Source organism: Dasypus novemcinctus, chromosome 24 (assembly GCF_030445035.2).
Source record: "Dasypus novemcinctus isolate mDasNov1 chromosome 24, mDasNov1.1.hap2, whole genome shotgun sequence".
Lineage (NCBI taxonomy): Eukaryota > Metazoa > Chordata > Mammalia > Cingulata > Dasypodidae > Dasypus > Dasypus novemcinctus.
This window is the reverse complement of record NC_080696.1, coordinates 11,282,912-11,288,911: the sequence shown is the minus strand read 5'-3', so window position 1 is coordinate 11,288,911 and position 6,000 is coordinate 11,282,912.

The window sequence follows — 6,000 nt, the reverse complement described above, 5'->3', positions numbered from 1 at the left end:
TAAATTCAGGTATTAATTTGCTTGTGTAGTACAACCAAGCCCATTCTAACTAATACCCTTAGGTCCATAGACCTGTGACCATTTTTGGGGACAAAGCATTAGGAGAGTTAGATGGTTAAGAAGATGAATGGGGAACTTGGAAGGGCTTAGGAAACAACTTGATGATCTCAAGTGATCCAGGTGTGATTATTATGTGTGTGCATATGTATTTTGGGGTAGGGTTAATGTTAATATAAAAGAGAGTGTTCCTCATAAGGGGAGGACTTGAAGAAGTAAATCTCCACCTGAGTCTCAAAAGGTAAGTAAAATTTAGCCATATGGATAAAGGGAGATGGAAGTGGTGGGGTGATAGAAGAACATTCTAGGCAGAGAAAACTGCTAGGGAATATGTACAGAAGTATAAGAGAGCAGGCAATCTCTTCTACCTAGGGCTGTGGGTCAATATGAGAGATGAGGCTGGAGTAAGGTCACACTAAGAGGTGACTCACAATCCATGCTGAGTTTGCACTTTACCCTTTAGTGGATGGGTTGGCCACTGTGAAGTTAATGCAGGGGAGAGATGTGACATGACTTTCATTTTAAAGGGATCACCCAGGTAGAACATGTAGAGGATAGACTGGGCAAGGATGATATTGCAGACAAAGAGGCCAGCGAAGAGGCTACTGCAGAAATTCTATTTGGAATAGGGGGATGATAGGAGCAAAACTTGGCTCTAGAAAGATACTCAGTTATTTGTACTGATCTATGATTGGAACAAAGGGATGCTATGACTAGGGAGAGCAGTAGGAAGCTCTCTTCTCTTATCTCCATGCAAAGTCAAAATATCTATCCCAAAGTGAGGGAAGAAATGACCTACAGAGGCATAGAAAAGGAAAACGTTCTATTATGGTGGGTGTATCTATCAGCTATTGCCATAATAATGCTGCATTATACAATACATTTTCAAGAACTCAGTGGCTCACAGTAACAACATATTTTTCACTCTTGAGACTGCTGGTTAGTTGGAGTTTGACTGCTCTTGACTAGGATCAGCAAGGCTTGGTTCTAGTCTGCAGGTCTGTTTCAAGTCTATTCCCCTTGTATCATTCTGTGATCTAGGGTGGAGGGGCAGTAGCTACCCAGGTGATAGCACAAGTGGAAAAGCACAAACACAACTATGCAACCACATTTTAAGCCTTTCCTCACATCACAACTGTTAATATCCCATTTCCAAAACAATTCACATGGACAAACTAAAAATGAAGTTGTAGGAGGTGTGCTTTTTCCACCACAAGGACACAGGAGGGTGAAACATTGAGATCAGTTATTTATTCTGTTACAGTGGGTTTGGAAGAAGGAGAAATCAAGCCCATCCCCCAATTTTTTTTTTTGAAGATTTATTTTTATTTATCCCTCCCTTGCAGCTTGCTTGCTGTCTGTTCTCTGTGTTCATTCGCTGCTTGTTCTTCTGTGTCTGCTTATCTCCCTTTGTTGTGTCATCTTGCTGCGCCAGCTCTCATGGGCGTGGGCAAGCTTGCCTTCAAAAGGAGGCCCTGGGAGGTGAACCCAGACCTCCCATATGGTAGATGCGAGTCCAATCAGTTGAGTCATATCTACTTCCCCCACCCCAAGATTTTGAACCTGATTGACTGGAAGGCTGTCTGTCTTCAGTTTAATTAGTTGGCCAAAACAATATACTGTTAAAGGTCAAGATCAGGTATCTGAGTCCTTCTCCAGCTGAAGAATGGATGGGTCCAAACTTACTTCCCTCCTGTAACAAGATGCATGAGATACAAGAAAAATCTTCACAACCATGTAAATACCTTATCAGAACTTCTCATTCTTCATTTAGCTGCCTCTCTTTGAAGACTGCCATTGTCTCTTGCCCTCTGGATTTCTACCTTTTGTCCTTTTGTTGAGATCTGGCTTCACTTAGAGGGTTTTTTTAACTTGACCTTTTGAGCCTTTGAAGCTTCCTTTGAGTTCCCTTTTGGATTTCAACCTGAGGTTGTAGGTGAGCCACGCATGAAAACTTCCCTGGCCTGTCTCCTTGGGACTTTGTTCCAGGTCAGAGCCCAGGTCCTTGGAAAGTAGTTTCCTGCACAAGCTTTGCACTAGCAGGAAGATTGCGGATTTCATGGGCAAAGGGATCTGTGAGCCAGAAAGAACTACCCCCATGCGTAAGGGGTTCATTCCTAGGGATTAGTCATTCCTATGACTCTGGATTCTTTTATTTAATATAATTTTAATGCATTTAATTACACAAAAGGTCTGGAAATACTTTATACTTGTGAAAATTGAAACATTACAGCTGTGTTGAATGCTTACTGAATGCTTATAAAATGCCAGGCATTGCTCTAAGTACTTTAAGAGAATTAGTGTAATGGTTAAGAATTAGGTTGTAGAGCCTGTTTTACCTAGGTTTAAATTCTTGGTCCTTACCACTTATGAGCTATGTGGCTATTGGCAAGTGACCTTAACCTCTCTGTGCCTGAGTTTCTTGACTTGTCAAATGGGCATGAGTGTTCTCCCTGCTTCGTATTAAGCAAGGTAATATAGGAAAAGTACTTCAAGCATTACCAGGCACCACGTCAGTGCTCCGTATGTATTATTTCTTTTATTATTGATTCATTTAATCCTCACTGCAACTCTTATCAAGTAGACATTTTTAATATTCCGCATATTATAGATGGAGAATCCACAACAGAGAGAATATGTAACTTTTCCAGGTTTAACCTACCTGATGAGGTAATTCTAGATCATCCTCTCCACAACCAGCCCTTCCTCAGAGAATAATTACTCTTAACATTTCATTGTAACTAATTCTAGACCATTCTCTGTGGATTTATATTCATACCTATAAAAAGTATGATATTATTTTGTATATGCCTGCAGGTTCTATTTTACATAAATGCTATCATATTCTTCTTATTCTCTTGCTCTATTACTTGCTTTATTTCAGCCCCACACTATATTTTGGGGGCTCTTCTGATGTCACTAATACACATTCCTTTTATATGAAATGTTGCCAATAATTCAATTACCTAAATATACTTTACATTATTTAGTCCTTCTACCGTGGATAAACCTGCAGGTCCTTTCCATTTCCTTGCTGTCATGAGCAATGCAGTGCTGCCCTGGTACCCATGGAAGAGCATTCCTTGGGTAGAATACTGAGAAGTACCCTTGCAGGGCCATGGGGAGTGAACGATTACAGTTTTAGTAGTTTTGAGCTAGCTGCCTTCCAGTGTGGCTCTATCAGTTCACGCTCCCACTGGCAGGGCAGGAGGTTTGTTTCCCTGGCAGCAGGAAAGTACCAAGTTCTGCTGGTGGTGGTGGTGGGAATTAGGAAGACATGGTGGGAGAGGAAAGAGCCTGAAAACAGTAGGTGAGTCAGGCAAGCATCTGATCCTTTGTAGTTTGCATCAGGGTCTCCCAGATTCATTTTGGTTTCTAATCCTCAACTACTTGTAGGAAAAAGTAAAGCAAAGGAGATTCTTTTATAAAGGACCGAATATTAGTTCCCATTCATCTGTGCTCGAGGCTTCTAAAATCTTGCTTCTTTATTAAGAAGTAAACTTGGGCTTTTTTTTTCCCTTCGAGGACAGAGAACAATATATACATTTTTTCCCCTCACCCATTTAGCCTAGAAAGTCCAGCTCTTCTTAGGAGCTGCAGTTCAAGACAACTTTCTGTTCACTATGGAAGTCCACATGGCTTCAGAATTTAAAAAGCTGTGGGAAAAGAGACTTTCAAAACAGCAATCAGAATTTATCATGAGGCGTTTCTCTGCCGGCAATGGATAGCAGTCTTTGTAACTATCTACAATAGTCAGCAGACAATTAGGAAAATGCTGTTTTCTTTCCATTTAGATAGTTCAGTCTTTGGAAACCGGACAGCAAAGCTTGGTTCTAACCTAGTAACCAAAGCTATATAATTAATTAGTTCTTGCAGGTTTCAGGCAGAAAACAGCGTTGCTGTGTTACAGTAATAATCCTGGTTGGTGTCAAGTTATCAGCAAACTGCAGCTCCACTCTCAAGGGAAAAAACCCTGTAATTTAACAAATCACTGTATTTTGGGTTTTGACATTGCACATGCTTTTCAATTTCCATCTGTTCCTTCAGTTCATTAGTGTTTTATTGTTGCTACAGTCGGAAACATTTTAATAGTTTTTCTCCCTCAAAAGCAACACACCATCAACTATCTTCTGTCATTCCTTTGGATACCTCAAAATGGAATGTCCATTCCAATTTTGAATCACTTTGAGGAAATATTATTTTGGACTTCTTCCAAAAAGTCTAAGATGGCAGCCTTTGGCTATGAGCTAGAATAATTGCTTTATGTATCAAAACAAACATTCAAAGTCTACTTCAAACACTGATTTTTATACAGAATAGAGCACTTTCCTCTTATATTCTTAAAATATTTCTTTATTTGATCAGAACATGAGCAGGAAACTCAGATGGTGCACCCACAAATGTACAAACACATGCACCCCACACTCTCCCAACACAATAGACACACACAAATGCATGGACACACACACTTCACATACACCATATATACACACAAACTACACGGGAACACTCACCCACTCTCCATAGATACCCCGTAGTCTTTCAGATAATACATTCACACACGTATCTGTGCATTAGTACTACACAGACACAAACGTTGTGTCTACGCACACACATACACACACACATTACCCACATTCATCTCATGTTCTCCCAAACACAACATGCACAAACATATAGACTCCATATATACACATGCACCATGCAAATACATACACTGCATGGAATGCTTTTATGCACACAGGATCTATATATATACACACACATACATGATTAGCCTGTGATGTGAAGATAAATGAAAATATAAACCTGCCAACAAAGACAGTGAAGAAAGCTATAAATAAACACAAGTAAAAGTATACATTAGGAAAAATATATTAGAATATATACCTATATTGGGAAATATTTTCGAATGGAGTTTAAGATTGTTGAAGAAATTTCTAGTAACTTTCCTGAGAGTCAGATTATTTGGGCCAAGTGAGTAGCTCTCCTTTGTATTGGTCACACACTGTCTATAGTCAAGGCCAAAGGTTCAAGAATGAAATCAAACACACACACATGAGCTCATGCACACACACACGTCAGTATCTGTGGAGTGATGGTAGAAGGCAGTATCCATTCCACAATGTTCTAGGATATACTGTGTGCTATGAAGAGATCTCTTTAAGGATGTGGTTGTCCATCTCTGGGGTGCAGATGAGGCAGTCCCACTTGGAAATGACTGCCAGAATGGATATGCCCATCATTCTTTGACTCCCCTTTGTTCTGTGTTATTTTGGGGCTGTGTTTGATCTCTCACTTCCGAAAGACTGATTACTTGGCGGACCAGCACTGCCAGGAACACTGCTCACTGGGAAGCCTTCACCTCTGGGAGTGGACTGTGGGCCCCAAAGAAGGCCAGAGGCTAGCTTAGTGCCCATCAAAGCTCACAGAAGTGTCAACACTCTCTAAGAGGAGCCCCTCTTAGTAGAGGACCAGGCGTCCCCTGGGGATCCACAACACATACTCTCAGTTCTTGCTATGATACTACCCTTTCCTAGAACATGTTCTAAATTCTCTGCAGCCTGCTGTCAGAACTGTGAGTGTGAAGCTCAAATGCAGAGGAGGCTTGAACTTAGAGTGACATCTGGCTTCTCAAGTTTAAGGGCAGTCTAAAGTCAGCTCTGATGGGAAATCGATTCACAGTAAATGCTGCAAACCTTGCTAGGCTAGTTAAATAACTTTCCTGCTTACCTTTTCCCCTGCCCCCTTTCTTCTTTCATTTTCTATTTACCTGCTTGCTCTTTTCTTCTCTTACCCTCCTTCTTTCTCCCCCTCTCCCTTCTCTCTCTTTTTGTCTTTCTCTTCTTTCACTGTCTCACTTTCCTCCCCCTCTTCCTCCCTCTTTCTAGTCTGTCCTCCATTCTTGCCTCTGTGATCTTTAGTATTTTAATTAATATAAAT